This window comes from Bos indicus x Bos taurus, chromosome 5 (genome assembly GCF_003369695.1).
Source record: "Bos indicus x Bos taurus breed Angus x Brahman F1 hybrid chromosome 5, Bos_hybrid_MaternalHap_v2.0, whole genome shotgun sequence".
Taxonomy (NCBI): Eukaryota; Metazoa; Chordata; class Mammalia; order Artiodactyla; family Bovidae; genus Bos; species Bos indicus x Bos taurus.
The window spans coordinates 52,995,254-53,013,064 of record NC_040080.1 but is presented as its reverse complement, the minus strand read 5'-3'; the positions used below and the strand labels follow the sequence as shown (position 1 = coordinate 53,013,064).

The following is a 17,811-nucleotide window of genomic DNA, read 5'->3' as shown; positions in this document are numbered from 1 at the left end:
TGAGCAAACTTCAGGAGATAGTGAAGGACAGGGAAGCCTGGCATGCTGCAGTCCATGGGGTTGCAAAGGGTTAGACATTACTTAGCAACTGAACAACAACACGGTAATCTTTTCTCTTTCCCAGTTCCATTTCTGAAACACTTCCTCTGCCTTATCTATACTTGCATTTCAAACCATCACCTCAACCTGCATGTGACCTCAGAATTATTTTGTCTGTTTACAATTTTTCCTTCATTCTTAACCCAAAGCTCAATATTGTTGAATTTCATTAAGACTTCTCCATCTGGATAGGGTGACTCTATAAAAATAGGAACAACTAGTATTTCTTGAGCACTTACTGTCTATCAGGCACTAAATAGGTGCTTGCTCTGCATTACTTTATATTTGTCTTTAAAACAACCCTGTGAGGAGAGGTGCAAAGGCTGAGAGAAAGCATCTGAGGGAAATCTGATTAGAAAGTCAGATCAGAAAGTCATTCTGATGGAACTTCCCTGGTGATCCAGTGGTTAAGAATCTGCCTGCCAATGCAGAGAACACGTGTTGGATCCCTGGTCCAGGAAGATCCCACATACTGCCTGGAAACTAAAGCCCATGCACCACAATTACTGAGCCTGTGGTCTAGAGCCCATGCTCCACAACAAGAGCATGGCCCCTGCTCACAACTGGAGAAAGCAACAGGCAGCAATGAAGACCCAGCACAGCCAAAAGTAAAAAGAAAGAAGGAAGAAAGAAAGTCACCCTGAGGAGAAGATGATGATGCCAAGCCCTAAAGAATGGGTAGGGGCTAAACTGGTGATTCAATCCAAGAAATTGGATCTAGGAAACTCAGCATATAATGACTCAGTATTAACCTTCTAATTGACTGGCAAAGGAAACTATTTAGATTTTTTTAAGACCCAATTACAATTTTGCCCCTAAAGAGGAACCAGTGTTTGGAGTCCCAGTGAGCTTGAGGCTTTAACAGAAAGGTCCTGTCATGACTCCCTAAGAGAATGATAAGATGAATTCTATTTTTTAATTATCACTATTTTCCTCATTACTTTTAGGGTTTTTTGTGATTTTGTTGTTTAGATGATGAGTTGAAGAAAATAAACACTTAGGAGAAACAGTATTTCCTGGGGATCTTAAGGGATGTGAGATAATACGAGAAAAAAGAAACTGATGGTGAGGTGGTACAAATGTGAGGTGTTTTGGAGGATGTCATTATAAGATAAATGAAGACTGTTTAAGTGTGACGCTACTATGCTTAATAACTTGTCATCTTTCTGTGCTGTCCAATATGAGGTCAAAAGATACATAGAGCTATTTAAACTAAATAAAATGAAAAATTAAATTCCTCAATCTCACTAGCCATGTTTCAAGTGCTCAGTAGATATTTGTGGCTAGCAGATAATGATTGGAGAGCTCAGATATAGAATATTTCCATTGTTGTAGAAAGTTCTGTTTGAACTGAGAGCAACATCTTGAAAGGGAATAGCCCTCCCTAGTGTCCTACTGAACATTTACAGATACAATTTTTAGTGAAGTTTGCGATGATCTAAAGTTAAATGTCTTACATGGAAATTCTATCAACTTTAGTCAACAGTTATTTATTCTACCAACCCCAGTCTTCTAGATGCAAGACACTGAACCATCCATGGGAGGGGGAAGAGGGAGTTGGATAAAAAAACAAATTAGACATGACCACTGCCTTCAAGAAGTTTATTACCTAGAAAGGAATAAAGATATGCGACCTGCTTCAGGGGCTAGAAGAACCCAGGAAACTTTTCCTTAGGCACAATTTCTTCCAAGACTGAAGCTGTCCAAAGTACCCCAATCCAAATTCTCCAATGTTAGTTTCAGGAATGTTTTTGGGACTCTGGGGACAATGGAATGAGATGTGCACACTGTGACAACAGAGGTCTCCAACAGAGAGTCCTAGACAGGGCTCCTTTTAAAGCTGTCTCCCTCACCCATTTTCAAGATAAAAAGGAGCATGTTCAGACAGCATCACATGGCCCAGTGTGGTTCACTGTTGTGTGATATTAAATGTTCAGATTCCTCCAAAGAGAGAATGTAGATCAGTTCAGTTCAGTCGCTCAGTCGTGTCTGACTCTTTGCGACCCCACGGAGTGCAGCACACCAGGCCTCCCTGTCCATCACCAACTCCTGGAGCCTACTCAAACTCATGTCCATCGAGTCAGTGATGCCATCTACCATCTCATCCTCTGTTGTCCCCTTCTCCTCCTGTCATCAATCTTTCCCAGCATCAGAGTCTTTTCCAATGAGTTGGTTCTTCGAAATCGGCTTGTCTTATTTCCTCATTTGTAAAATGAACAAGTTGAGACTATAAGACCATCCCCTGCAGCTTCCCAAAGATTATGTTCAAATAACTTATATTTACTTTTATCTGAAAACATGAGGAAGCCAGTTTCACTTACCTGGATTGACCAAGGCGCCTACCTGCGGGCTGCATCAGAGAGTCTGTGGTCACATAAGGTATGTGAGGAATCGTTAGGGAGCAGCAAGATCTCCACAGCGTGGAGGCTCTGCCACTCTGCCTTGAACTCATGGTGACACATGATAGCTGGAGACGCAGTGAGTAGATGGTATGTTATACTAATTAAATCATCAGTTTTTCCAAGATAACGGTTAAAAAAATTCTACAAAAGAATAAATGCAGACTAAAGATAATGCAAATAGCACAGCTATAGATGGGTTAGACTGCATGAAATTGCCAATGTTTGCTCAGCTTTTATATAAGAAAAATAACAATTTGACGTGGTTCAAGCTAATGCTTGCAAACAACAAGGAAATGACACTGTCCCTGGGGCAGCCGATCAGCCACGTCACCAGGCAAGACAATGACCATCTCATGAGACTTTACAGAAAGTGAGCTCAAAGAAGGTGAAATTATCAAGATCATTAGAAATATGGACAGTATACCCACTAGCCTTAACTATCAACTTCCCTATAAATATATACTCTGCCTTACAATATTAGCTAACAATAGAATGAAGATATTAAAGTGGCTTATTGACTTCATCTTTGCGTTATTTTTAAGTCCTCTTCAGTGGTTTATTTTCTAATGTACATAATATGTTACTACCGCAATGCTGATTGGACTATACAATCAAAACCTGTGTAGCTGACTCCTTGACGGCCAACCATGGGGCCTCAGCAGGACCTCTGAGGACGATGGTTTATGTTCTGCTGCCATCTTGTGGTGAGTAAACTGGGAGCACACTATTGGGAAGAGTGGGGAGGACTGGTTTGGACCAGTGAACTCCAAACTTCTAGGGATCCTAGTGCCCAAAGGAAAGAATCTGAGTTCTCCTGCATGTCACTGTCACAACATCTGGAAAATTTCACAGCTCAAACCAGTCTCTTTTGGGGGTCTACAACCTTAGCAGGTAACCTTACCTCTTTAGACCCCTCTTTCCTTACCTGTAAAATGTTGACTATTTTCTAACTCTAGATGAACCGCACAGACACCTCCAGTTCTAAAATGGCTATATTAATAGTGTCATTTTTTTATTTTACTAGCTTCCAAATTCTTTATTATTTTCTTATTCCTTATGCCATAAAGAGCTATGAAATCTCAGAGTTGGTGCCCCCTTCTCTGCTTCTGTCATACTGTGCACACATCTGTATCTTACAGCACTTATTGGGGGTTTGGAGGGTTTTGGTGGTGGTGGTTGGGTTTGGTTCAATTTTACTTCTTATTCTGGTGTAACTTTTAGATTCACAGGAAGTGGGGGCAGTGTACAAGGAGTTCCTGTGCATCCTTCTCAACCTGCATCAATGGTAACATCTTACACACCTATAGTACACAACTACTGTACAGAAGCAAAACCAGGAAACTGACTTGAGTGCAATCCAGAGGCTATTCAGATTTCACCAGTTTTATGTGCACTGAAGTTTGTGTCTGTGTATGAGCTGTTCGTGTGTGTGTGTGTGTGTGTGTGTCTGCTCAATTGTGTCCAACTCTTTGTGACCCCATGGACTGTAGCCTGCCAGGCTCCTCTGTCCATGGGATTTCCCAGGCAAGAATACTGGAGTGGGTTGCGATTTCCTCCTCCGAGGGATCTTCCCAACCCAGGGAATGAACTCGAGTCTCCAGCACTGCAGGCGGATTCTTTACCACTGAGCCACCAGGGACGTTCAGAGCCCAGGGTAGCAGCTGTTGAAGTATGCAGATTTATTCAGTCCTGTGGGGTCATGATTATAATCCCTGATGGCCTCTGGACCAGGAGATCTGGGGAGTTCTCTTGGAGGACAATTGCAAAAATCAAAGCTCCTGATGAGGGTATCAGCTGCTTTCTGAGGAGTCTTTTTGAGCTGTAGCAAGGCAAAGGGGGGTACACAAAGATGGCACTTCCCTATTTATATTCTCTAGGAGCACCTCCTTAGCCCTAGTTCAGTTCAGTTCAGTCACTCAGTCGTGTCCAACTCTTTGCAACCCCATGAACCGCAGCACACCAGGCCTCCCTGTCCATCACCAACTCCTGGAGTTTACCCAAACTCATGTCCATTGAGTCAGTTATGCCATCCAACCATTTCATCCTCCGTTGTCCCCTTCTCTTCCTGCCTTCAATCTTTCCCAACATCAGGGTCTTTTCAAATGAGTCAGCTCTTCGCATGAGGTGGCCAAAATATTAGAGTTTCAGCTTCAACATCAGTCCTTCCAATGAACACCCAGGACTTATTTCCTCTAGGATGGACTGGTTGGATCTCTTTGAAGTCCAAGGGACTCTCAAGAGTCTTCTCCAACACCACAGTTCAAAAGCATCAATTCTTCAGCACTCAGCTTTCTTTATAGTCCAACTCTCACATCCATACATGACTACTGGAAAAACCATAGCCTGGACTAGCCGGACCTTTGTTGGCAAAGTAATGTCTCTGCTTTTGAATATGCTGTCTAGGTTGGTCATAACTTTCCTTCCAAGGAGTAAGCGTCTTTTAATTTCATGGCTGCAGTCACCATCTGGAGTGATTTTGGAGCCCAGAAAAATAAAGTCAGCCACTGTTTCCACTGTTTCCCCATCTATTTGGCATGAAGTGATGGAACCGGAAGTCATGATCTTAGTTTTCTGAATGTTGAGCTTTAAGCCAACTTTTTCACTCTCCTCGTTCACTTTCATCAAAAGGCTCTTTAGTTCTTCTTCACTTTCTGTCATAAAGGTGGTATCATCTGCATATCTGAGGTTATTGATATTTATCCTGGCAATCTTGATTCCAGCTTGTGCTTCTTCCAGCCCAGTGTTTCTCAAGATGTACTCTGCATATAAGTGTGTGGAAAACATGAAGCCTGTCCCTCAAGGTGACCTTCCATGCTAAGTAAACAGGCCTTTTTCATAAAAAGACTGTGAAGCTCTCTTGCTTCACAAAGACATCAGGAAATAACTGCATGCACCCAGGAGTTTCAGCAATGCAGCAGAAGAGTGCCTTGTATGTACATGCATCGGTTTTAACACCAGCCCCAGCCAGGGAGTGGGCGAATGCTACAACCGACAGAACTTTCTGCTTTAGCAAGGCAGCGATAATTCTGTGACTGCTCACTCCTTTTGGAGCTTTCCCACCTGAGCTAGGACATTAGATGGGACTCACATCGATGTCCACCAATGCCTTTATCTCCAGGGACCAGTTCTTCTATCCCCTGCCCATCAAGCCAATGCTTTTAGCTTTGGAAATAACTCTCCTTTGCATACAATCTCTGCACTTTTCAAACTTCTGCTGTCTTATGGCATCTCAGGGTGACTGAGACTGCAGGCAACCCTTGTAAGAGGGCACTTTGGGGTGTTTGGATATCAGCCCCACTGGTTTCCTATGCCAGATGCTTTGGGGGCTCATCCTTCTGGTATAGATTCTAGGGGACATGGGTGCCTGATGTGGGATGCCAACTCTTCAGTCATCCAGGAGAAGCACCCATCTGGTGAGATCCCTCCCTACTGTGTGAATCACACCAAGGGTGGGGTTTTGGCAAGAGCGTCTTTCTGCCTCTCCTACCCCTCTCAGGGTGGTCCTTTTAGCCTTCGTCGTGAAGGAGATGTTCACTAGTTCTCAGGTTCTTTTCGGAGGGAACTGATTGACAGGTAGCTGTATATTTGTTGTGCTTATAGGAGTAGGTTAAGTTCGGACTCTTCCTATGCCACCATCTGCATTCAACTGCCCTCCCTCTAACTTTTGGTCTTTATCTGTAAATTAGGGTATTTAAACCTTCCCTTTATTCTTTGCTGTCATGAACATTACAAGCCCAAACCTGTGAATGTAACCATGAATATGACCTTGTTTGGACCAAGAGTCTTTGCAGATATTAAAGGTCTTAGGACAAAATCATCTTTGACTATCCAAATGGGCCCTCAATCCAATGCCAAGTGTTGTTCTAAGAGGAACATGGAGGAGAGACGGAGGGATAAGAGGAGATAGCCAGCTGAAGATGGGGCAGAGAGTGGAGTTATGCAGCCACAAGCAGAGGAATGCCTGGAAATAAGGAAGAAATCTGCCCTCTAGCCTTCTTAGGGAACATGGCCTCCAGAGCTACAAGGAGATAAGTCTGTTCAGTGTTAAGTCACCCAGCTGGTGATCACCTCTTATGACAGTCCTAGGAGACAAATACAGCAGCCAAGAGCAAAATAAACAATATTCAGTTCCCAGAAAACACTTGAGTTCATCCAGAGTCATGCAAGAAGGAATAGAAAATGATAGGAAGAAAGACTGAGCATAGTGAAAGACACAAAGTTTAGAAATCAAAGAAAATATGTCGAAATTTTTTAACTCAAAAAAGTTCGTTTAAGTTTTTTAACTGAAAACAAAACAAAACCAAAAGTGTCTATGCTTGCACCTTCAATTGTTTATAAAATATTTCAGTTGTTGTTGTTGTTGTTTAGTCACTCTGACGTGTCCACCTCTTTGTAACCCCATGGACTGCAGCATGCCAGGCTTCCCTGTCCTTCACCATCTCCCGGAGCTTGCTCAAACTCATGTCCATTGAGTTGGTGATGCCATCCAATCATCTCATCTTCTGTTGCCCCCTTCTCCTCCTGTCTTCAATCTTTCCCAGCATCAGGGTCTTTTCCAGTGATTTGCCTCTACATATCAGGTGGCCAAAGTATTGGAGCTTCAGCTTCAGTAACAGTCCTACCAATGAATATTCAGGGTTGGTTTCCTTTAGGATAGATTGGTTTGATCTCCCTGCAGTCCAAGGGATTCTCAAGAGTCTTCTCCAGCACCACAGTTTGAAAGCATCAGTCTTTCATTCAGCCTTTCATTCAGCCTTCTTTGTTTTCACTGTGTGTTAAAAGTTGTAGGCCCCACCACATGGGCCTTCCATTACAATTTGGCCCAACTGCCAACATCTGCACCATTTTGCCTAAGAGTTTCCTCTGGTCACCAGAGCCTGCTCTGCCTGGGACACATGGCAAGGTGGAGTCCTGAAGGTCCCAGGAAAAACCCTCAAGCAGTGTATAACTAGAGCGGAGGTATACACATCCCCGTGCCCCACATCTCTGCTGGGACTCTCTGACCACTGAGTTGCCAGGAGGACTAAGCCCCAAATGCCTAGAGGACTACCCTGCTCCCCTTCCTGTCTTATTTCCCTACTCCCCTACCAGTGTCTCCTGGGATCCCCTCCCAAATAAACCACTTCCCCTTGGATCCTTTTCTGTGGGTCTATTCTTGAGGAGCCCAAACTAAGGCAGATTGCAAACACACTGAGCTGGAAGCAGTTCAGAACCGAACGCATAACATGAAAACTTTGTCTTCTTCAAGAATTTATTTGAACTGCCTACCTGTTTTATTTTAATGTTAGAAAAGTATCCAAATGTTAAACTGGCCTTGCTTGACATCAACATCTACCAAGGAGATACACAGAGCTGTAGAACTCCTCTTTTTCTCAACCTTATATCCACCTTCCATCGAGAGGTGAGTTCTAAACCCCAAATACATCTCATGTCAGTCCATGACATGAGATGTCATGAGATGAACATGACTCTGTTCCCACTGGACATCTAAATGCTTGTGTAACATAAGTCATTACCTTCAAGGAAAAAGAGGTTGGAGGAGATGAAAGGAGACAAGGCCTTGGTAAGGTGAGGTTCTGATGCCCAAGAGCTGAGTGACATTGGACACATGCAAAGCAGACTTCATGTTTAAGCCTGTGCACATAATTACTGGTGCAAGGATATATACTTAGCTTTCATTAGATTCTTAGAGCAATGTGTGACCCCAAAATGGTGAAGAACAGCCAGTATCTGTGTGCATGGTCAGTTACAGTACAAGGAATGGTTACGTACAGGTTCTGGAGTGTGACTGGTTTGGAATCCAGTTCAGCTGTTCCTAGTTCTTTCCTGAAGTCTGTGGCTCAGTCTTTTCATCTTTAAAATGAGGGTGAAAGAATACAGACCTCATGGAGTCACTGTGAGGACACAAGAAGATAATGCCTATAAAGCAGAGAGTATATGGTGCTTCTCAATGAATGTTAGCCACTGTAACTGTTCCACAAGTCATCCAACAGGGAGATCCATGGGGTCAGTCAGAGGTTCCCAACCTTTTTGGCACCAGGAACTGGTTTTGTGGAAGATTATTTTTCCATAGACAGGATGGTTTCAGGATGATTCAAGAGCATTACATTTATATAATGAAATAATGACACAACTCACCATAATGGAGAATCGGTGGGAGCCCTGAGCTTGTTTTCCTGCAACTAGATGGTCCCATCTGGGGGGTGATAGGAGACAGTGACCCTCAAAGTGTGTTTCACTCCTGCGAGAATTTAATGCTGCCGCTGACCTGACGGGAGGCAGAGCTCAGGTGGTAATGCGAGCAATGGAGAACAGCTATAAATACAGATCAAGCTTCGCTGGCTTGCCCATTGCTCACCTCCTGCTGTGTGGCCCAGTTCCTAACAGGGGTTGGAGACCCTTGATGTGAGTCATCCTTCTCCCTCACCCACAGCATTCAATTAATAACTATGACGATTTTCAACCCGAAGCTTTTCAACTCATTCAGCTCATTTTCACTCAAATTTCATTTCTCTAATCAAGGTGCTAGCTTGTCTTCCAGAAGATCCCCATGCTTAATCATCCTTGAATCCTCCCTCCACTGGAGTGATCAGTAGGCACTAAAATCCTAACATGACTTAAAACTCTAAGACCTTGGCCTCGACAGGGCTCTTCACACCATGCTCCAAGGGGCCTCTGGAGTGCCTGGGAGGAGATGAGGACCCTGCTGCTCTTGTTTGAGCCAAAGCCAGCCAAGTGGGTAGATTCTGTGCACTGGGCCTCCTCCTAGTGTGAAGAAGGGGCTGTGCTTCTTCAAACAAAACACACAAGCATGCACACACACAAACTAGACAAGTAACCACACCCACTCTCTTTTGAAAAATGAATACAAATGGTAAAGAATCTGCCAGCCAACACAGGAGACACAAGAAATGCAAGTTTGATTCCTGGGGTCAGGAAGATCCCCTGGAAGAGGAAACGGCATTCCACTTAGGTATTCTTGCCAGAAAATTCCACGGGCAGAGGAGCCTGGCAGACTACAGTCCATGAAGTCACAAAGAGCCGGACACAACCGAGTACACACACACAAGGTCCTGGATGCTATTGTAACACGGCCTCTGGCTGCATCTTTGCCTTCTCTGTTTCCATGTCACTCACCTCTGCCTATATCATTGAGCTACATGATCCAGGAGAGTATTTTTCAAATTTTCTGGTCCACTCTCATAGTTTTTTAAAGTATTGAGCCTCAGTACTTGTTTTCTTACTGAAACAAACAACCACAAATTTAGTGCCTTAAAAACAACACAAATGCCTTTTTTCTCCAGTAAGAGGCCTGAAGTGACCTCTAAAAATAGTTCACTATTCACTTGACTCAGAAAACCCCACAAAATCATGTAAATCAAGAGGTTCAAATCTTTGTGTACACTTTAAGAACACTCGTGAAACTGCCCAGGCCATTGAGGGTATGCACATCTGAAATGCCACCAAGTATCTGAAGGATGTCAGTTTTAAGAAGCAATGCATGTCTTTCTGTCATTACAATGCTGGAGCTGGTAGCCCCAAACAGTGGGGCTGGACTCAGGGCCAGTGGCCCCAAGAGTGCTGAATTTTTACTGCTTCTGCTCAAAAATACAGACAGTAATGCTGAACTTAAGGGCTTAGATGTAGATTCTCTGGTCATTGAGCCCATCCTGGTGAACGGGGCCCCAAACATGTGACACTGGATTACAGAGCTCATGATCAGATCAACCTGTTCATGAGTTCTCTCTGCCCCACTGAGATGATCCCTACTGAAAAAGAACAGATTGTGCCTAAACCAGAAGAGGAGGTTGCACAGAACAAAAAGATATCCAAAAAAAAAAAAAAAAAAGGATATTCCAGAAGAAAGTGAAGAAACAAAAGCTTATGGCCAGGGAGTAAATGCCACAAAAAATAAATGCAAATAAAAGTTAAAAAAAAAAATCACAAATGTATTATCGTACAATTCTGGCAGCCAGAAGTCCAAATGGATCAGCAGGGCTGCATTCCTACTGGAGACTCTAAAGCAAGTAATTTTGATACGTTCTAATGCACAACATCCTCAAGTCAGGCTCTGCAGAAACAATTTATTATACTTTTGTAAAAGTCCCGTTTCGTGGAGCTAGAAGTACTTAATTTCCATCTTCACCTTTTCAACTTATCCAGGTGTCTCTTGGCCATTAATACCCAACTGCTGGTGCCAGAGTGTCTGTTTTAAGAAGGGCTGCTGTCTTTTCTCCCCTTTTTCACTCTAGCTGTCAGATTCACCAAAACCTCAGAACTGTCGCTAATGTCACTTGGTTTTCTGGCAGTTGGAATCTGGAAATGGCCCCTATTTGTCAAGAATTTCCTGTGTCAAACCTGGCATTTGTCAGCTTGTCCCATGCCTTATCAGCTTCAGTCTTCACAATAACACTTTGCCAGAGGAACAGCCATTATCCTCATTGGACTCGTGAAAGGGGACATTCAGAGAAGCCACGTGACTTCCCAGCTCACATGGTGAGAACACAGGGTTCGCTGATCTAGAGATCACCCCCCACCACCCAGCTGACTGTCTCCACCAGCGTGATAGTCTCTCCCTATGGGGCTCCAACATGACTTCACGATTTCAGAAAGTTCTTGTCCAGGAAGATGAAGATCTTAATAACTCTGATCCAGGAACTTTCTGTGGCCAAATTACAGACTACTCAGCTAGCCCACCTTGTGGTAAAAGGGACCTTTCTCAGTACTCTCAGCCAGGGTCATCAAACCACTGCTTACTCTCCAAGGCTCACTTCTAAACCCCACTCTCCATGTGCAGCAATTCCACACTTTTGTATCTCTGAGTGTACCTTTAGAGATACCCTAAGGTATCTGACCCCTTTGCCATCAGTCCCTTGCTTTGAAAGATCCATGTTAACCAGAACCCTAAAACAGTCAATCTCCTGCCTGTGACACACCACTCCCCCTTCTATGATGGTCCTAAGACTGGCAATGCAGCCGTCCCCCTACGGCAGCAAGCAATGCATTTGGATCTGCTTAATCAATGGGTTACTCTGACTGACTCTTCTAAGACTCAGCCGTCAGTCCCTGGTTTCTCATATAGCTTGTGTGTGTTCCCAGTGTGTATCCACATTCTCTTCAGGTCCCTCAAGCAAGTAAACCTTCACAGGTACCCTTGCCCAACAAAGCAGTGAATCACTGACAGCATATCTCTGGGAACACTGCTTCATGGTCAGCCTGGTTCTCCTCCAGCCTCCAGAATGTATATATATCCTGGACTCCTCCCAGATATTCTCTGGTCCCCTTGTCAGTTTCCATTGTATGCTACAACCAATCAGAGTCCATGCAACAAAAGATCTAGAATTGCCCTGCAGGTCACAGTTGCACTAAGAATACATCTAGCATTTAAAGGCTAGGACAGAAATGAAATTCCCTGGGTCCACATATCAGTATGTTTTCAAGGCATAACTAATAACCACCTCATTGTTATAAGTGTGTGTGCTCAGCCACTCAGTCATGTCCAACTCTTTGCAACCCCATGGACTGTAACCTTCCAGGCTCCTCCAACCATGGAATTTCCCAGGCAAGAATACTGGAATGGGTTGCCATTTCCTTCTGCAGGGGATCTTCCCAACCCAAGGACTGAACTCAAGTCTCTTGCCTCTCTGGCATTGGGAGGCTGATTCCTTACCACTGTGCCATTTGGGAAGCCCCCATTGTCATATGACAGTAGGCATTTACTTTTCACCCTTTTGAGCTCAGCTGGGGTTTGGCCTGGGAGCTCTCCTATCTTGTTTCAGTTCAATCACACATCCAGGGGTTGTCTGACTGTCAGATGATCTAGATTCGTTTCTGCTAAGGTTACCAGGGTGACTGAGCTCTGTGCCCCCTGACTCTCATCTTCTAGCAGGCTAGCCCTTGAATGTTCTTGTGGTGATGCCAGAGGATCAGGAGATCACATCCTAGTGCTCAAGGCAGTTTCAGGCCTCTGCTTACATCGCATCTGCTAACATCCCATTGGCCAAAGCCTGTGCTCAGGTCAGGCAGCAGGTGCACTACAGAGCTCCATGGCAACAGGCACTGATGTAAGGAGAGGCAAAGAGCAGGGACCAGATGAAGGGTTCTCCTTCAGACCACGAAGGAGACTGTACACAACACATGCTGTGTACAGCTCCCCATAAAATAAGTCTGTCTCCTACACAGTGATTTGATATTTGCATCTGGGCTTCTCAGATGGTGCTACTGGTAAAGAACCTGCCTGCTAATGCAGGAGACATAAGAGACGTGGGTTCAGTCCCTGGGTTGGGAAGATCCCCTGCAGAAGGGCATGGCAACCTACTCCAGTATTCTTGCCTGGAGAATCTCATGGACTGAGGAGCCTGGCAGGCTACAATCCACAGGGTCACAAATAGTCAAGACATGACTGAAGCAACTTAGCATGCACGCATACACTGTGAAGCGATCACCATGGTAAGTCTAGTAACCATCTGTTCACATGCAAAGTTATTACAATAGTACTGACCATGTTCCTTATGCTGTAAGTTAGATCCCTGTGGTTTATTTATTTTACAACTGGAGATTTGTGCCTCTTAATCCTCTTCACCTATTTTACCCAACTGCCTACCCACCTCCCCCTGGCAACCACCCACTGGTTCTCTGTGTCTGAGTCTATTTTTGTTTTGTTTTTTTAGATCCCATGTATAAGTAAGATCATATGGTATCTGTCTTTCTCTGTCTGACATATTTCACTTAGCATGATGTGAAAGGATGAAACTTTCCCAAACCATATACAAAAATAAACTCAAAATGGATTAAAAATATAAATGTACAACCTAAAACCATAAAACTCTTAGAAGAAATAGGCAGTATGCTCTTTGATATCAGTTTAAGTAATATTTTTAATCTGTCTCCTCAGGCAAAGCAAACAAAAGCAAAAATAAACATATAGGACTACATCAAACTAAAAGCCTTTTGCACAGTGAAGGAAAGCAGCCACAAATTGAAAAGGCCACCTACTGAATAGGAGACAATATTTGCAAACAGCATATCTTACAGGGAGTTAATATCCAAAATATAAAAAGAATTCATATAACTCAACATCAAAAAAAATCCAACTGAAAAGTGGGCAGGGGACCTGAATAGACATTTTTCCAAAGAAGACATACTGATAGCCAGCAAACACAGGAAAAGATGCTCAACATCACTAATCACTGTTGCTATTCAGTTGCTAAATTATGTCCGATTCTTTGCAACCCCATGGACTGTAGCCCACTAGTTTCCTCTGTTCATGGGCATTTTTCAGACAGGAATATTGGAGTGAGTGGCCATTTCCTTCTCCAGGGAACCTTCCCAGATCAGAGATCGAACCTATGTCTCCTGCATTGCATCCTCTTAGTAAGGATGTGGAGAAAGGGGAACCTTTGTGCAATGGTGGTGGGAACGTAAATCGAAGCAGCCACTAAAGGAAACAGAATGGAGGTTCCTCAAAAAGCTAAAGCTAGAAGTACCATATGATCCAGCAGTCCTGCTCTTTTGGGTTTTACCAGAAGGAAAAGAATACTAATTTGAAAAGATATTTGTACCCTAATGTTTATTGCAGCACTGTTTACAATAGCCAAAATATAGAGGCAACCTAAGTATTCACCCACACATGATTGGATAAAGAAGTTGTGGTACACATATAATGGAATATTATTCAGCTATTGAAAAGAATGAAATCTTGCCATTTGCAACAATATGTATGAACCTAGAGGGCGTTATGCTTAATGAAATGTCAGACAGAGAAACACAAATACCACGTGATCTCACTTACATGTAGAATTTTAAATTTAGGTGTCCTGTATTTTTTTAATTTAATTTTTATTTTACACTATAATCAATTTACAGTATTGTACTAGCTCAGTTCAGTAGCTCAGTCATGTCTGACTCTTTGCAACCCCATGGACTGTAGCACGCCGGGCTTCCCTGTCCATCACCAACTCCTGGAGCTTGTTCAAACTCACATCCATCGAGTTGGTGATGCATGCAACCATCTCATCCTCTGTCATCCCCTTCTCCTCCTGCCTTCAATCTTTCCCAGCATCAGGGTCTTTTCCAATGAGTCAGTTCTTTGCATCAGGTAGCCAAAGTATTGGAGCTTCAGCTTCAGCATCAGTCCTTCCAGGGAATACTCAGAACTGATTTCCTTTAGGATTGACTTGTTTAGGCAGCCTGTATTTTTATTTGCTAAATCTGACTACTGTATCCAGAGGAAAAATGAAAATACTCTTAATAAGAGGAGAATGCACACTGGTCATATGTGAGGTCACACATGGACAACGCCTAGACTGTCACCTGGTATTTTGTAAGATCTCAACCAATATTTAAATAAATTACATAAACATATGTATATAATTTGGGGCTTCCCAGGTGGTACTAGTGGTAAAGAATCCACCTGCCTATGCGAGAGATGTAAGAGACGTTGAGTTCAATCTCTGGGTCAGGAAGATCCCCTGGAGGGAAGCATGGCAACCCACTCCAGTATTCTTGCCTGGAGAATCACATGGACAGAGGAGCCTGGTAGGCTGCAGACCATGGGGTCGCTAAGAGTTGGACACGACTCAGTGACTTCACTTTCACTTTTCACTTTCATGCACTAGAGAAGGAAATGGCAACCTACTCCAGTGTTCTTGCCTGGACAATCCCAGGGACAGGGGAGCCTGGTGGGCTGCAGTCTCTGGGGTCGCACAGAGTCGTACACAACTGAAGTGACTTGGCAGCAGCAGCAGCAACAGCACGCTGGGCCAGCCACACACATACACACACAAGAAACAGATCCATTTCCAAGAAAAACTGGTTTTAGTTCTGCCTCACATTCTTACTTCAGTCCTGAGACTTAAGGCCATTATCAATCCACAGATCTTGCTAGGGATAGGAAGATACACTTTTTTTCCCTCTCTCATTATGATTACTCTATAACAATACCTAAAACAACAAAGAATTTTTCCCAGATTATCTCCATGCAGCCATACTATTTTCGAACCAGAAGGGAACTTCAAGTCATTCCTGTCAACCCCATCATTTAACAGATAAATATATCAGGACCCAAACAGGTGAAGAGACTAATCAAAGGTTATTTACATAGTTATTTGGAACAGAACTGAATCTAAAACTCAGACTTTCTCAACCCTGGTCATTGTAATTCCCACTATTTCTGTGGTCACCTTTGCCACTGCATCCAGCAAGGTCTTCTGGGGCCAACACTGTAGCACTTTAAACTGAGTTGAGAGAGAAATTCTCATCCCACATAACACCAACTGTGTGCTCTGCCAGAAAGAGGCCAGATATTCCCAAAGCTATGTGCCCCTTAGAAGCCAGGGAGTACCTCCAAACACATGCATGACCCAGTGCGGCCTTAACTTGCAAAACCCAGGAGAATGTGAGCTCTCAAATTCTCACTCAGCATCCATTGCTTACTTCGGCAGGCCTCCTGGGGCTGGCCTGCCCGGCTCCTGTTCAAATACAGCTTCCTTTTGTTGACAGCAATTGCGCCAGCTGAGCGACTCTTTTGAGTCACAAAACAAAAAGACACCCAAAGAGGCAGCTTTCAAGATCTAATCTATGGCTAAGACCACCCCTCCCTGGGCTAGCGGAGTGGCTGTCAGCTGTCGGCACAGGCCCGCATTCCAGGGTGGAGCGGCAGCCTGTGCCCTCTGCCCAGAGCCACCCCGCTCGGCCTGATAAAGGCCTGGCTCCGTCCCCCAGGCGACATTCCACCACAGAGCAGCTGCACTTAGGTTTTAATGCGTCCTATTGTCCTCTTGATTTAATGAGGCCTCTTGGGCACTGGGTTTGTAAATGACAGTCATCGTAATGCCAAGGCCACGGAGACACAAACCATCTTGTGTTTGCCATCTCGGAAGCTCGCACCGCAAAAGGAAAATGTTTTTCATTTACAAACAAAATGCAATCATAAAAAAATCCACCAGTCTGGAATTTATTACTCCTCTGGAATTTATTATTATTAATTCTCCTCTGGTCCAGCAAGTCATTATAGCAAAGTGGAGAAGAGCATAAGTTTTGGAGACACAAGTCCCACTCCACACCTGCTAGATGGCACACGTTGTCCCACTACTTGGAACTCTAATTTTCTTGGCTATGCATATGTGGGTGCTCAGTCATGTCCAACTCTTTTGTGACTCCATGGACTGTAGCCCGCCAGGCTCCTCTGTCCATGAGATTTCCTGGGCAAGAATACTGGAGTGGGCTGCCATTTCCTTCTCTAGAGAATCTTCCCAACCCAGGGATCAAACCTAGGTCTCCTGCATCTCCTGCATTCAGGCAGATTCTTTACCACTGAGCCATCGAGGAATCTCACCTCCTCAACTGGTTGCTGGGCGACTGAGTGAGGTCACACATGGACAACGCTTAGACTGCCACCTGGTATTTTGTAAGATCTCAATCAATATTTAAATAAATTGCATAAACATATGTATATAATTTGGGGCTTGCCAGGTGGTGCTAGTGGTAAAGAATCCACCTGCTGATGTGGGAGATGTAAGAGACATTGAGTTCAATCCCTGGGTCAGGAAGATCCCCTGGAGGGAAGCACGGCAACCCACTCCAGTATTCTTACCTGGAGAATCACATGGACAGAGGAGCCTGGCGGGCTACAGTCCATGGGGTCTTCAAGAGTTGGAGATGACTGAAGCAACTTAGCAAGCATGGCATATATATACAATTTATCTTACTAAAATACATGTGATACTACAAAATAATGGCTGAAAATAAGTGTGTGTGTGTGAATATATCATTATTAAGTAACCTCTTTACCAGGTCTTAATCCCTTTCTCTTAGGGCTTCCCAGGTACTGCAGTGGTAAAGAATGTGCCTGCCAATGCAGAAGACACAGGTTTGATCCCTGGGTCAGAAAGATCCCCTGGAGAAGGAAATAGCAACCCACTCCAATATTCTTGCCTGGAAAATTCCATGGACAGGGGAGCCTGGCAGGCTACAGTCCATAGGGTTACAAAAAGTCAGGCATGACTGAGCATGTATGCAGGGGTCAAAAAAACTAGGACCACGAGGCAAACTCTGGCCACTGCCTGTTTTGGTAAAGTTTTACTGAAACACAACCCTACTCATTAGTTTATATATTGTCTATGGCTACTTTTGCAGAACAATGACAGAGATGACTAGCTGCCAAAGAGAGCTTATGACCAACAAAGCCTGAAATACTCTCTGGTCCCTTACAGAGAAAATTTGCTGTCCCATGGGCTAGAAATAAACAGGCCTAGAACAGCCTTCGGCACATAGTAGGCCATAAGTAAATACTTGTCGAAAAAAAATGAAT

General features: G+C 43.9%; 1 pseudogene; it reads left to right on the top strand.

Moving 5' to 3' along the window:
* The first annotated feature begins 8,805 nt into the window (after positions 1-8,805).
* Positions 8,806-10,400, top strand: LOC113893449 (annotated as a pseudogene).
* Positions 10,401-17,811: the final 7,411 nt, after the last annotated feature.